This window comes from Erinaceus europaeus, chromosome 16 (genome assembly GCF_950295315.1).
Source record: "Erinaceus europaeus chromosome 16, mEriEur2.1, whole genome shotgun sequence".
NCBI lineage: Eukaryota > Metazoa > Chordata > Mammalia > Eulipotyphla > Erinaceidae > Erinaceus > Erinaceus europaeus.
Window position 1 is genome coordinate 42,838,270 of NC_080177.1, and position 16,954 is coordinate 42,855,223.

The window sequence follows — 16,954 nt, forward strand, 5'->3', positions numbered from 1 at the left end:
CCTGAATTGTCTGGTTTCTAATCAATTATCATGCTTGAAAATACCTTGATGTTAAACTTCTCCCTATCTCTGTTACCCCTTTCTCTCTCAATTTCTGGCTGCCTCTGCCCAATAAATAAATAAAGGTAATACCAAAAAAGAAAAGAAAAAAGAAAACAGTTGGCCTTAAAAGTTTTATTAAAAAAATACTTGATACATATACATATCAAAAATATATGTGAAACTATATATTAAAGGGTCTTGTTCTGATTATTATCTGGGCACAACCTTACTTTTTTCTTATAAATTCATTACAATATTTAAAAAAAAAAGATAATCCTGAAAAAAACTAATAGATAGAGGCCATGTGGTGGCATACCTGGTTGAGTGCATATCCTGTAGTGTGCAAGTGCCCAGGCTTGAACCCTCAGTCCTTACCTGCAGGGGGAAAGCTTTGCTAGTCGTGAAGCAGTGTTGCAGGTGTGTCTCTCTCTCTCCCCCTCTTTATTACCCCTTTCCCTTTCAATTTCTGGCTGTCTCTGCCGAATAAGTAAATAAAGGTAAATACTAAACTAGCAACCAACCAAATAAAAAAGAAACAGTTGGCTTTAAAAAAACTCATAGATATACATAATATACTATATACATATACATATACACTAGTATATGTGAAACACTGCATATGATTCTCATGTATAGTATAAGTAACTTTCACACACGAATTTAAGATAACTTTAAAACATATTCTTCTACAAATTTTAATAGAAAATTTCAGATTAAATGGGGATTAAATATTTTGCCATTCTTACAAAACAAGAAATTCTCTTATTTGAACCATGTGTGAAAGATACTCATATATTTAAACTCTTACAGGATTTTGGCCTTCTAGGACTGTAGAACTTCTGTGTATATATGTTTGTAAGAGTGTTATTGTATGTGAGAACCTCATCCATCTAATGAAAGTAAAATTAGAATAAAAACATAATTTTTCATTCTTGAAACACTTTCCTGTCAGACTGATCTGTGTTTAGCAATTATTTATCTCAGTTTTGCTTTGCATATTTTTTTTTTAGACGTTTGCTGAGAACATCCTATTTGGTGTTTCACTGTACTTCTCTTGTAATATCTAGTTGGAAAATCTTGGTCTTAAAATATCCACATTTGTTTGCCTGATACAACTGAATTTTACAATTAGAATAAAAAATAATCATAAACAGCTAAATTTCAAAAAGGACTGTTGGTACATTACCTTGTAACATAATTTATAATCTCAATACTCTCTCCTATTACACGTAATTACTCATTACTTCAGTTCATTGGTAATTGTTTTTATTTCTAGCATGAAACTATGAAAGGGAACTCTAAATATATTCTGCAGTAATAAAACATCATCAGCCTAATCATTAGAAAATGGTAATTAATTATAAGTAGATATGAACAGATTGAATAATCAGCAATATTTAAAAATTTTAATTTATGTTTTGAATAGAGACAGCCAGAAGTTGAGAGGGAAAGTGTGATCGAGAGGGAGAGAAACAGAGAGACACCTGCAGCCTGGCTTCATCACTTGCAAAGCTTTCCCCTGTCAGGTGGGGACTGGGGACTTGAGCCTAGGTCCTTATGTACATTAACCAGCAATTTTAAATCATTAATAAACTTTTAACAATTTTTTTTCTGGCCCTAACTTTTATATAACTTAGGCAGGTTGGTACCAATGATGCCATTTACTACAATGGGATAAGTCAGGGGAGATGTGTAAATTAAATTGGTTGGGAGGTGTATAAATTAATAATTAGAGTGTTGGCAAGATAGGTCACCTGGGAAGGTGTCTGCTTGGCCAAGCTTGTGACCCAGGATCGAATCTGTGGTATATTTCCCTCACTCTGTCTGTTTCTCAGAAAAAGCTGGCCTGGAGTGACGAAACATGGAAGTCACAAAAGTAAATTAATAATTAGACTGCGGAGATATAATACCATTGGTAGCATAACAGAATTTTTTCTTTCAATTTATTCATTTCTGATAGAGACAGAAACATTGTTAGGGGAGGGAGAAATAGAGATGAAGAGAGACAGGGATACACCTGCAGCACTGCTTCACCACTCATGAAGCTTCCTCCCTGCAAGTAGGGACCAAGTAGGGCCTTGAACCAGTGTCCTTGCACATTGTAACATCTGAGTTTTACAGGATGTGCCACTACCTGGCCCCATATAACAGACTTTGATGCCTGAGGCACTGGAGATCCCAGGTTCAATTTCTTTCTTTTTTTTTTTTTATTTCTTTATTGTGGAATTAATGTTTTACATTCAACAGTAAATACAATAGTTTGTACATGCATAACATTCCCCAGTTTCCCATATAACAATACAACCCCCGCTAGCTCCTCTATTATCCTTCATGGGCCTGTATTCTCCTCACCCACCCTCCCACCCCAGAGTCTTTAACTTTGGTGCGATATGCCAATTCCATTTCAGGTTCTACTTGTGTTTTCTTTTCTGATCTTGTTTTTCAACTTCTGCCTGAGAGTGAGATCATCCCATATTCATCCTTCTGTTTCTTTTTATTATTATTATTATTTTTAATTTATTTCTTTATTGGGGAATTAATATTTTACATTCAACAGTAAATACAATAGTTTGTTCATGCATAATATTCCCCAGTTTTCCATTTAACAATACAACCCCCACTATGTCATTTATCATCCTTCATGGACCCATATTCTCCCACCCACCCACCCCAGAGTCTTTTACTTTGGTGCGATATGCCAATTACATTTCAGGTTCGACTTCGTTTTTCGTTTCTGATATTGTTTTTCAACTTCTGCCTGAGAGTAAGATCATCCCATATTCATCCTTCTGTTTCTGACTTATTTCACTTAACATGAATTTTTCAAGGTCCATCCAAGATTGGCTGAAAACGGTGAAGTCACCATTTTTTACAGCTGAGTAGTGTTCCATTGTGTATATATACCACAACTTGCTCAGCCACTCATCTGTTGTTGGACACCTGGGTTGCTTCCAGGTTTTGGCTATTACAAATTGTGCTGCCAAGAACATATGTGTACACAGATCTTTTTGGATGGGTGTGTTGGGTTCCTTAGGATATATCCCCAGGAGAGGAACTGCATTATCATAGGGTAGGTCCATTTCTAGCCTTCTGAGAGTTCTCCAGACTGTTCTCGACTGAGGTTGGACCAATTTACATTCCCACCAGCAGTGTAGGAGGGTTCCGTTGACTGCATAACCTCTCCAGCATTTGCTGCTGTTACCTTTTCTGATGTATGACATTCTCACAGGAGTGAAGTGATATCTCATTGTTGTCTTGATTTGCATTTCTATGACAATCAGAGACTTGGAGCATTTTTTCATGTGTTTCTTGGCCTTTTGGATCTCTTCTGTGGTGAATATTCTGTCCATGTCCTCCCCCCATTTTTGGATGGGGTTATTTGTTGTCTTGTTGAGTTTGGCAAGCTCTTTATATATGTTGGTTATTAAACTCTTGTCTGATGTATGGCATGTAAAGATCTCCCATTCTGTGAGGGGTCTCTTGGTTTTGGTAGTGGTTTCTTTTGCTGTGAAGAAGCTTTTTTAATTTGATGTAGTCCCATAGGTTTATACTTGCCTTAGTCTTCTTTGTAATTGGATTCGTTTCATTGAAGATGTCTTTAAAATTTATGCAGAAAAAGTTCTGCCAATATTTTCCTCTAAGTATCTGATAGTTTGTGGTCTAACATCCAAGTCCTTGATCCACTTGGAATTTACTTTTGTATTTGGTGAAATACAGTGATTCAGTTTGATTCTTCTGCATGTTTCAACCCATTGTTTCCAACACCATTTGTTGAAGAGACTCTGCTTTCCCCATTTAATAGTCTGGGCACCTTTGTCAAAGATAGTAGGTGTGGGAGCTCACTTCTGGGCTCTCAATTCTATTCCACTGGTCAGTGTGTCTATTCATGTTCCAGTACCAAGCAGTTTTGATGACAATGGCCCTATAATACAGTTTGAGATCTGGGAGTGTGATGCCTCCAGTTCTGTTCTTTTTTTCTCAAGATTATTTTGGCAATTCTAAGGTCTTTTCTGATTCCAGATAAACATTTGTAATATTTTTTCTATTCTCCTAAAAATATGTGCTTGGGATCTTGATGGGGATAGCATTAAATTTGTAGATGGTTCTGGGTAGTATATTCATTTTGATGATGTTAATTCTTCCAACCCATGAACATGGAATATCTTTCCACTTCTTTGTGTCTTTTTCAATTTCTTTGAGTAGTGACTCATAATTTTCAGTATACAAGTCTTTCACTTCTTTGATTAGATTAACTCCTAGATATTTTATTGTTTTTGTTGCTATAGTAAAAGGAATTGATTTCTGGATTTAAATTTCTTCTAACTAAGTGTTTCCATAAGGATTGCCACTGACTTTTGAATGTTAATTTTATAGCCTGATACCTTACTGTATTGTCTGATGATTTCCAAAAGCTTCTTGCTGGATTCCTTAGGTTTTTTCCATGTATATTATCATGTCATCTGCAAATAAGGAGAGTTTGACTTCTTCTCTTCCAATCTGTATGCCTTTATTTCCTTGCTCCTGCCTGATTGCTATGTCAAGAGCTTCCAACACTATGTTGAATAGTAATGGTGATAGTGGGCAGCCCTGTCTAGTACCTGATCTGAGTGGAAATGCTTCCAGTTTTTCACCATTGAGTATGATGCTGGCTGTAGGTTGGCTATATATAGACTATACTATCTTCAGGAATTTTCCATCTGTTCCCATTTTTTGTAGTGTTTTGATCATAAAGGGATGTTGTATTTTGTCAAAGGCTTTCTCTGCATCTGTTGATATGACCATGTGGTTTTTGGTCTTGCTTTTGTTGATGTGATGGATCACATTGATTGATTTACGTATTTTAAACCAACCTTGCATGCCTGGGATAAACCCCACTTGGTCATGATGAACAATCTTTTTGATATACTGCTGTATCCGGTTGGCTAGAATTTTGTTCAATATTTTCGCATCTATGTTCATCAGAGATATTGGTCTGTAGTTTTCTTTTTTGTTTGTGTCCCTGTCTGCTTTTGGTATCAGAGTGATGTTGGCTTCATAGAAGCTGGCAGGGAGTATTCCAGTGTCTTCAATCTTCTAGAAGACTTTTAAAAGTAGAGGTATTAGTTCTTCTTTGAAGATTTTGTAGAAGTCATTTGTAAAACCACCTAGTCCAGGACTTTTATTTTTGGGAAGATTTTAATGATTTCTGTCCTTCTGGTTGCTTTAGGGTTCCTTTGTTCTCCTTCTAGGTCTTTAAGATGTGCAATCAGGTTGTTTATTTGTGCTTTTTCTTGTTTCCTAATGTGTACTTGTATGGCTATGAACTTCCCTCTCAGTACTGCCTTAGTTGTGTCCCAAATATTTTGATAGCTTGTGTCTTCATAGAAGCTGGCAGGGAGTATTCCAGTGTCTTCAGTCTTCTGGAAGGCTTTTAAAAGTAGAGCTATTAGTTCTTCTCTGAAGGTTTTGTAGAATTCATTTGTAAAACCATCTGGTCCAGGACTTTTATTTTTGAGGAAATTTTTGATAACTGTTTCAATTTCATTAGCTGTGATGGGCCTGTTCATGTTATCTACTTCCTCTTTACTTAGTTTTGGAAGTTGGTAGGTATCTAGGAAATCATCCATTTCTTCCAGGTTCTCTAGCTTGGTGGTTCATAGAAGCCTCACATGAGATGTTGAATTTCTGCAGTGTCTGTTGTGATAACTCCCTTTTCATTTAGTATCCGATTTATTTGGGTCTTCTCCCTTTTTTGTTTTGTGAGTCTGGCTAAAGGTTTGTTGATTTTGTTCACTCTTTCGAAGGACCAACATATACTTTCCTTGATCTTTTGTATGGTTTTCTTATTCTCAATGTTATTTATTTCTGCCCTAAATTTAGTGATTTCTGTCCTTCTGGTTGTTTTAGGGTTCCTTTGTTATTCTTCTTCTTGGTATTTAAGATGTGCAATCAGGCTGTTTATTTTTGCTTTTTCTTGTCTCCTAATGTGTGCTTGTATAGCTATGAACTTGCCTCTTAGTACTGCCTTAGCTGTGTCCCAAATAATTTGATAGCTTGTGTCTTCATTTTCATTGAATTCTCGAAACATTTTGATTTCTTCCTTTATTTCATCTTTGACCCAGAAGTTGTTAAGAAGTGTACTGTTGAGCTTCCACATTTTGGGACTGTTACTAATCTTTTGTTGATTGTTAAGTGTTAGTTTAATTCCATTATGGTCTGAGAAGATGCTTGGGATGACTTCAGTGGTCTTGAATTTGCTGATGCTGTCTTTGTGGCCTAACATATGGTCTATCTTTGAGAATGACCCATGTGGATTTGAGTAGAATGTGTATTCCAGTTTCTTGGGATGAATGACTCTGAAAATGTCCAATAGTTCTAGTTTATCTATCTCTTCATTTAGTTCCCTTATGTCTTTATTGATTTTCTGCCTGGATGATCTGTCAAGTTGAGAGAATGGAATTTTGAAGTCCCCTATTATGACTGTGTTGCTGTTAATATATTGATGTAGCTCTTTTAATTTGATGTATTTAGATGGCTTCTCATTGGGTGCATAGATGTTAATAATTGTTAAGTCCTCTTGATTGACTGATCCTCTGAGCATTAAGTAGTGTCCATTCCAATCTTTTTACATCTTATCTATTTTAAAGTCTATTGTGTTAGATATGAGAATAGCTGTTCCTGCCCTTTTTTGTGGGCCATTGGCTTGTATGATAGTTTCCCATTCTTTGCTTTAAGTCTGTGTTTGTCTTGTTGAGTTAGGTAGGTTTCCTGTAGAAAGCATATTGTTGGGTTGTATTTTCTGATCCATCTTCCTACACTGTGTCTTTTAATAGGTGAATTCAGGCCATTGACATTTATTGATATCAAAGATTGAAGATATTTCAACACCATTATTGTAGATTTTTAGAGTGTTCTGATATATGTCCTATTTATGGTGGTCTGATTCTTGGAGACCTTTCAGAACTTCTTTCAGGGCAGGCTTGGTGATAGTTGATTCCTTCAGCTGTTGCTTGTCTGAGAAGGTTTTTATACCTCTATCTCGTCTGAATGACAGTCTAGCAGGATACAGTATTCTTGGTTGAAAGCCTTTCTCATTGAGCACTCGATAGATATCTTGCCATTCTCTTCTGGCCTGCAGTGTTTGTATGGAGAAGTCTGCTGCTAATCTTATGGGTTTGCCTTTCTAGGTGACTCTTTGTTTTTCTCTTGCAGCCTTCAGGATCCTTTCTTTATCCTTATTCATTTCCATTCTAAGTATGATATGTCTTGGTGTCTTTAGGTCTGCGTTAATTCTGTTTGGGACCCTCTGGGCTTCTTGAATCTTTGTGTCTTTGATGTGTCTTTGTCTAGACTAGAGAAGTTTTCAGCTATTATGGCCTGGAGAATGCTTTCTTCCTCTCCTTCTCTTTCTTCCTCTGGTATGCTAATGATGCGTATATTGTTTCTTTTGAAGTCATCCCATAGGACTCTGTTGTTGTTTTCAGCATCTATTAATCTCTTTTTGAGATCTCTTACTTCTAAAACAACTTTTAGTTGTTTCTAATTTGTTCTGAATCTTGCTAATTCCGTCTTCAGCCTCATTGTTTCTATTCTCTCTGCCCTCTACTGTTTTCTGGAGTTCACCTATTTTGTTGCCTTGTTTTGATACTGTTTTAGCTTGTTCAACTAGTTGTCTTTTTTGCTAAGCAATTTCAGCTTTCAGCTCTCTAATAACCATGAGATAATTAGTATTTTTTTCCATAGTCTCATATGTTGTTCCTATATTTCTGATTACAATTTTTTCAAATTCTTTACTCACTTCTGTTATTATTTCCTTAGCTAGTGTTTGGATGTTGACCTCCTTATTTTGTGCTTCACCCTCTGGGGAACTTTTAGCTGGACTTTTGTCCTGATTCATTTCTCCAATATTTCTTCTTGTTGTTTTAACCATTTTATATATTATGTTATGAGTTTTCTCTCAGTACTTTCCAAATTACTGATCACTATTGCCTGGATTGACCTGTGTCTAAGTAAGTTAATTAAAGGGTTCACAGTGGTGGAAGTTAACATTTGTTTCAGAAGTATTTTAATCCCTGATTTGGAGCTCAGTGGTTTAAAAGCCTCTTTTTTTTTTTTTCCCCTCCAGGGTTATTGCTGGGCTCGGTGCCTGCACCATGAATCCACCACTCCTGGAGGCCATTTTTTCCCCCTTTTGTTGCCCTTGTTGTGGTTATTATTATTGCCATTGTTGATGCTATTCGTTGTTGGATAGGACAGAGAGAAATGGAGAGAGGAGGGGAAGACAGAGAGGGGGAGAGAAAGATAGACACCTGCAGACCTGCTTCACCACCTGTGAAGCGACTCCCCTGCAGGTGGGGAGCCGGGGGCTCGAACCATGTTCCTTACACCCGTCCCTGCGCTTTGTGCCACATGTGCTTAACCCACTGCGTCACCGCCCGACCCCCAAAAGCCTCTTTTTTTTTTTTATTCTTCCCTGTAGGCTATGGAAGCCTGAGGGCTTTTAAACTATCAGTAGGCTACTTAGATTAATCACTGACTCCTGACCAAGAGATAAAGCAGGGTGTGGCAGAGATAATATAGTGGTTATGCAAAGAGACTTTCACAGCCCCACAGCTATGCCACCGAGGTATAGGTCTTCTCCTGAGTTTCCTGGTTAGATCTCTGTCCCCTGGTGTCCCTCCCTGTCGCCGCTCCAGATTTTGAGGGCAGTAGCAATGGAGACTCAGAGTTGCACTTGGTGAGTCTCTGGGGAGTCCTCTCCTCCCTTCAGCTGTCCCCTTGTTGGTGCAGCAGACTGGAGGTAGTGTCTCAACTGATAAACTGCTGGACTGTTAGCAGTCACTTATTCTCTCCCTATGCTCCTCTCTGTCACCAGCCACACGTGTTTGTACTCACAGGTGATTTAGTGGGTTCCTGTGGTCATTCTTGTCCTGTCTTGTTTCAGTCCTGGGTGGTCTCCTTTGGTATTCCTAGTTGATGTGGGAGAGGAGAGGAGAGGAGAGAAAGAGATCTGCTGCTGCTCGTAGCTCCGCTTCTGGAAGTCCCCACTTTTAACAATTTTAAAGTGCCTGCATTTCAGGCTACCTTTACGAGATGCCTTTGATTTATCATGCCCTTTAGTGGGCATTACTTGAAAAGATAATCACAGATCTGAGGGGCTCAGAATAGTCAACCAAATAATTGAAACGTAAAACACTAAGATTCATCATAGTCAAACTACTCAAGTCAGACTTGAAGATATACAGATAAGAAACATTATTATTCTCCTCTTCCATGTGTTCACTCTATCCTTTTTTTTTTTTTACAACACTTCTAAAAATAAAGGAGTTGGACAAACAAGATAGCTCATCTGGGAGAGTGCCTGCTTTGTCATGCACATCACCCAGTTTTTAGTTGACCTACTGCACTCAGGGAAACTGTTGCTACAATATCTTTCCCCCTCTCCCTTTATTCTGAGTCTCTCTGAAAAAGTCAACTTGGAGTAGTGAAGCCCCTGTAAGAAAAAAAAAAAAAAAGAGCCATTTATAGGTCAGGAGGGATGGATTTGGTCAGTAAGTTTGTAACTTATCAAGCCTGAGTCCAAGACAAAAAACTAACAACATACTGTAAGATTACATATATAAAGTAACATCTATGACAATGAAAAATATCTACAGCAACATTTCATTTGGATATACTAGTTCCAATTCCTCATATAAGCCTCATGAGCTATAAAGAAACAGACGCAGAATCAAGTAATCTTGTGAAATATTCCAGACAGCATTCCTGACTTAACAGTAGGCAAAATTTCATGTCAGCTTTTTAATCAAATAAAGTACTCATTTCCTCCAACATTAGCTGCAGTCTGGATTTTCTGTTTTTCATGTAGATGATTTATATATTTATAATGACTATTTTAGGAAAATCAATTTTTCTCACATTTAAACATATTTTCTTGTTAGAGTCACTACCAACTACCCAACTACTTCGTGTCATTAAACTCCTGAGTGTCTGGTTTATTGTATTGTGAGTTACTAATGCACTTAAATCTCTTCCCAAAAGTTACCAGGATTGATTTCCAAGTACATATCAGTCCTGGATGATTTTGTCATGAGATAACTCTAGGTAAATCCCTAATGAGACATTTAAAAAGGTAGGCTTGTTCTTGTTCCTGGCAGTGGGAAGTGGCCATGAGAGGAGGAAGTTTTAGGGAGACAATTTCCTTAAAAATAGTATAGTTAAAGTGTCATTCAAAGAAATGTTTGAAAAAGAGAATTATGAGTACCTAAAGATTTAGAAGCATTTTGGAAAGGCAGTATAACCAGTGTGTAATACTTAGAGGATGGACTTTGGAGTGAAGAATGTTAACTCTTTATTCTTCCAGATATTAGCTATATGATATTGTTAAGTTTTTCTTAAAATCTTTACATATTATCTGTTTTATTGTTAAAGTACTGTTTACCACATAGTGTTGGTGATAAAAATGAATGTACGAATACTAAGCATTTCATAGATACCATCTTACTGGTGAGGTTATGTAAGTATTTTCCCAAGGAGAAGATACTTGAGCTGAATTTTAAAGTTTAACTAGTTGCATGGCTGATGATAAAGTCCTTGTGTCACAGGTTCTATAAGCATGTTCATTTTTGCATGCACCAGATCATTAAACAACTTGGTACTTATAGATGAACAAGAGCTTCCTTCATATTAAGTGGAGGGTATTTGGAAGAACAAAGTATAGGGTGTCAGGGAGATATTGAAGCCATGCTATAAGGTGTTGTTTAATGAGCTTAAATCAGGATTATAGTTTATGAAATTAGGTTACAAGTTTATAGTGAGATTTGCCTCTGCAAAATTGAAAAAGTAAACTTCAAATGTTTCTATTTTGATAAAAGAGGACAATTAAACATCTCTGATACATTGAGTGTAAAGCTCAGGGTCTTACCAAATGGTCATTTCAGTCATTGTAGAGTAATAGTCTCTTCATGTCAGCTTCTGTTTCTATGAGTTTAAATAGATTAAACTCTCAGGGGGACTTTAAAGTTGCAGATGAGTGTTTTGTCCAGGAAGTCATAATGAATTAGATGGTTTATTCTACTCGATAGCCAATAAAATATTGATTAATAATGCCTTGTATTGTATTTTTCCTATTTATAATGCTTCCCCCCATACTTTGCCTTGGTTAAATTTCCATGATTTCTGCATCTATAAAGTAAACTCAATATATTAGAAAATAGGAAGTTAATTCAGAGGCTATAGAAAAAGATAGAAAACTATGACTCCATTTGTATCAGCTAGGAAGGTTTTTATAAAATAGATTCATGTGCTTTATTCTCCTAACTCAACCTCCAAAACTCTGCTTTAACAGTTAAAAAGTTGCTCAATGGTAGAACACAAAATTTTGATGATGTGACCTTGCATTTGATACCTGTTACTGCGAATGACCAGATAATACTCTAGTCTCTCTCTCCTTCATTACCCATTAAATATATATATATATATATGTATATATATATATATATACATACATACACACACACACACACATATATATTTGAAAGAGATGTTATGTTGTGCCTTGTTAAAAATTTAGGGGGACGGGTGTTGCTGTGCCCAATGCGGTAAAATAGATCTGTAGGTGTCTTTTTTCTCTCTCCCCACCTCTCTCCCACTCTCAATTTTTCTCTATCCTACCTATTAAATATGAAAAAAAGAAAAATGGTCACTTGGAGTAGTGGGTTCATGTACAACATTGAGCTCCAAATAGCCCTGCTGGTAATTAAAAAATAAATTGCTTTCAAAATGAAAAGTTATACATTTTTTGTTATCTATTTTTGGACTTTAAAATCTTTATTTTTTAAAGAAAGGCATATATTAGACAATGTTCAAATGGTGCAGAAATTATCCCCAAACACAAGACCAGGCCGATTGTAGTGAATAGAGAGGAATTTTACTTCACACTGGTGGGCTAGAGATCTGAATAATTTCAGAAAGATTCTCTGCCCCTAGCAAAGGAAGCACAGGTTTAAATAGCATTTTACAGCATGGCCACATTTCCATTACAAACAAGCAAGACAAGATGAATTAGCTTTCACAGAGATACAGTCAGGATTAATGTGTTAACTTTCACACAAAGCAACTTGGCTCTGGGAGGAGCATGGAACTTCCTTGGGCTAGAATTGCCCGCCTTGGTGACGGCCTGCTTAACAACTCTTATCTCACAGGATGCCCCTGGTGCTGATCAGCATGGATTCCTTAACAGCTCTTATCTCACAGGATGTCTTAGGCTGTTCTGCTCAGGATAGGTGGAGGCAGCAGCAGCTGCTTCTGTTTGCCACCAGACAGGAGGGAAATATGAGCTCAGGTTATGTTAAAGGAATATGCATCTGTACTAGTGAAATTTCAGAACTTGGTTATATATGTCTATACACATGTATGTGTGTCTATGCATTTTTGGTATAAATAAATTTAAGAAAAAAATACCCTTGACTAGCTCACTTATATCTCACTTTCATTGTATGAAATTTACTCTACTGAGGAGTTTATTCTGGTTCTGCGTTTTAGCTTGTTTTGCTTGTCATTACTTTTTTCTAATGCCAAAAAGAATGTGTAGTTATTTGTAATATCAAGAATATTGTTTCGTTTTTGGTTGGATTGTCTAAAATTCTTTGATTTTGAACACAAAGAGAAACTTTAATTAATTATGTTGAAGGAAAGATAATAAAATGGTGATTTTCTCTCTTTTAAAAATTTTTTTTGGTATTATCTTTATTTATTGGACAGAGACAGCCAGAAATCAAGAGGGAAGGAGATGACAGAGAGGGAAAGAGACAGAGAGACACCTGCAACTCTGCTTCACCACTCACAAAGCTTTCCCCCTGCAGGTGGGGACTGGGGGCTCAAACCCAGGTCTTTGAGCATTGCTTAGCCTTTCCTCTTCTGTTCTTTCTCAACTTCTGTTTATGGGTGGGATCCTCTTTCTTTTACTGACTTATCTCACTTAACATAATTCCTTCTAGCTCCATCCAAGATGGGTCAAAGAAGGTTGATTCATTATTCTGTTTTTAGAATTGTTTTTTTGGATTCATTATTCCCCCCCCCCCCCCCCCCCCGGTCTCCAGAGTTATTGCTGGGGCTCAGTGCCTGCACTACTACAAATCCACTGCTCCTGGAGGCCATTTTCCACATTTTTTGTTGTCCTTGTTGCTGTTATTGTTGACATTGCTGTTGTTGAATAGGACAGAGAGATATCAAGAGAGGAGGGGAAGACAGAAGGGGAAGAGAATGGTTATTGTTGTTATTGATGCCATCATTGTTAGATAGGACAGAGAGAAATGGAGAGAGAAATGGGAAGAGAAAGATAGACATCTGAAGACCTGCTTCACCGCTTGTGAAGCAACTCTCCTGCAGGTGGGGAGCTGGGGGCTGGAACCAGGATCCTTACTACGGTCCTTGCGCTTTGCACCGCTTAACCTGCTGCACTACCGCCTGACTCCCTTGTTTCAGGTGTTCTAAGTATTACTTATGCACTAGTAAAGTTACATACATACACACATATATACATGCTCACATGATTATGGAAGCTAGTTTCTTGATTTATAATTTGTAGACTATGGAATCAGGAATGCTGGTAGTATAATTCAGACCAAGCTCAAAGGACTGAGATTAAGTGGGGTGTGGGTAGGGGACATGATGATTATATGTGTGTGTGTGTGTATATATATATACACACACACATGCATATATATGTATATACATATACATACCACATACATAAACACACCGCACACAGACACATACACCTGACTTATAGCCTGATAGTCCAAAAAACAGAATTGTCTATATTTGAAGATAGCAGAAAATGGTGTCTCCAGTTCAGGGAGAACCCTTATCTCTTATTTTATAGACCCTCAGTAGATTGGATGACACCCATCCACACTGGGAAGAGTCATTGGCTTCATTCAGTTCCCCAGTTCAAATGTTAATGTCTTCTGGAAATAACCTCATGAACATACCCCAAAGGAATGTTTTGCTAGCTATCTGGGCATTCCTTAGGCCACTGAAGCTGATGCATAAACTTTACCAAATTAATTATATAAAAAGAAATTTATTTTCTCCTTTACCTTTAAAAACCAAGATATCAGTCAGTAAAGAAAACTTATTGAAATGAATGGCTCAGGCATATGACTAAAGCAGAAACAGTACAAGATAATTTCATTTTAAGAGAGTGAAGTGTCATTGAAGACTTGCCGACATCCAAACTTGCATATTTCATGCATAATTGCTCCCATAGGACTGTCAAACATGTTTACTAGTGAACGTGACCAAGACATATGCCAATAGCATAAACACAGATGGCAATTTATTCATCCCTCTTCTGGTTTACAGTTCTTTAAGAGTAAAAAATTTACATCATTTCTAATTTTGTGCAAAAAGTGAAACTTTAATATTTTAAGGCTGGTGATATTTGAATTAGTTAAGGTGTGGAAAATTGAAATTCTTTCTAGTGGTTAAAAATTATTACAAGAGCTTTATTGCTTATAAGATAAACTTTCACAAATAATTTTACAGTTAATAGTGCTACTAACACCACTGTCATTACAGAAACTATAATTTATGCCTGAACTCTTCCATAAAGGGTTTGTTTTTCTATGAAAATCCAATGATTAGGATCTACTGTAATATACTTGATGTCACTATGCTTTGTGCCCTTTAGGGGTATCTACTAGTCACCATGTCTGATATACTGATAGGGCCAAATGGTTTTGATATCTGGCCTAAGGTTGTAGGTAACTTAGATATTTAAAAAACTATATATGCAAATATATTTTTATAGCTTATAAACAATTTAGGTCCAGTGTCAGAATTTGATCATTTTGCAAATCTGAAACACTAGATATTTAGGCCAAGAAGAATGTATATACTCAGAGCTATGGTCTAGGCATTCTTACTTTGATTCTTCACTCTTGGTTTCTAGCTCAGTGAAAGGGAGGTGAGTACAAATTACCTTGGGTGTGTTTATTACATTGTATCAGCCACAATATATGTTAAAAATATTTCAGGAGTTATAATAAAAAATATAAGGATTAAGTTTTTTATGTATGTGAGAATTTGAATTTTAGGACAATATTATTTATTCTGAACCAAAAAATTGACTTTTAGGTTGTTGAGGTTTAGGTTTATTGTAAAATATATTTAAATAAAAATAGTGTTTTAGTTAGTTTTCAGAATACAAGTAACATTGACTTTCTTGTTTGTCTCAAGTAAGTGGTCTTACTGGAAACAAAGATGAGAAACAAAATAAAGGAAAGAGCATGTCTAATGGGAATTAAGTAACAGCAGTAGAACCAGGAGTCATGTAAACACAACCACAGAAACATATCTGGGCTGTAGACAATCACAGTATAATTTGAAAAATAAAGGCTTTTGTTCCCCAAGATTCCATTCAAATTATAGGCGGGCATGTACCACTCTGCCTTTTTTCTGGTTCTCATTCCAGTTTATCACGTGTCTTATTTTATGATGTCTTTTATAAAGTTACTCTCTTATAAAAAAAGAATCATTCTAGAAAGAGCTAGTACAAATGACATAGCATGGTTGTGTTATGTGACCTTTTTCAATAGTAGATGCTAATGAAGTCCTACTGTAGTGCTCTGCCATTATTTTCAGCTATAGCTATTGACCCTTCTAGAAAGTCATCCTTACTCTAAAGTCATCCATATTATAAACACCCTTTCTTTGTGTTCCTGTAGTATAACAATGTGTTTTGTTATTACAACATTTATCATAATGTCTAATACAATAACAACAAGAACAACAAAAAGCTCTTTTTTTCTCATTAGGCAACTTTACTAACTTGTCTAATCACTAAAAACTCTATATTCCTTTCTCCTGACTTGTCTGTGTCTTTTAAGTTTTGCTCCTTTTATGAGCTGCTTCTTTAGTAGCTTTCTTTTCAGAACTCAAAACTTGGCAAAGAAAAATATATATTTTTGGTCATTGCCAGGGCTTCAATTAGAAAGAGAGAAAAGAGGAAAAGACACTGTAGCACCAAAGCATCCTCCAATGTGATGGGCACAGGGCTTGAACATGAGTCATATGTATGGCCAAACAGTTGCAGTATTTAGGTGAGTTTTCTTGTTGGTTCTTAGATCTGTTCACTTAGGCACTATCTTCTCTGTGAGGTAGGTTTTTTTGTGCCAGATTACATGATTGATGATTGATATTTTGTAGATGGTGTCTGATTCAACATGGGACTAATTTGGTGAAGGTGGTATTTTCTTTTTTTTTTAAATAAAGTTGTGTGTGTGTGCATTTTTTTCCTTTTTTAAAAATATTTTATTTATTCATGAGACACATAGGAAGAGAGAGAAAGAACCAGACATCACCGTGGTACATGTGCTGCCAGGGATTGAACTCAGGACCTCATGCTTGAGAGTCTGATGCCTTATCCACTGCACCACCTCCTGGACCACGAAGGTGGTATTTTCATAGTAATTTTGGAGTCCAGCTTGGTAGTGTGTACAGGGTCCTTTGAAATTTTGATATGTGTTGTGTAAAAGACTGCAGCTTACATAACAATGATGTGAGAGATTAAATGTATGCATAACCTATATTGGTTATCATTAAGACACTCCTCTCTGAACTTCTTTCTTTTAGAGCTAATATTTCTCAGGGAAGAAGCATGAGCTCAGCTTTCAAGAGGCAAAACTTTCATTTCCTGAATTAAGATCCCTGGTAACAACAACTAGTTGTTGAGAAATAGGTCACAGTTACATATGAAACTCCAGTCAGCTGTGTATTAACTTCAAATATTGTTAGATCACTTATGAAAAGGTTTTAATTTGGTGTAGATTTTTGGTGGAAGATTTCTAATTGATCACTTTAAACTTCTGAATTCAAGGTAAGGACACAACATAAAACAGGGCATTTGTGACTCTAAGACAGCCCAAAG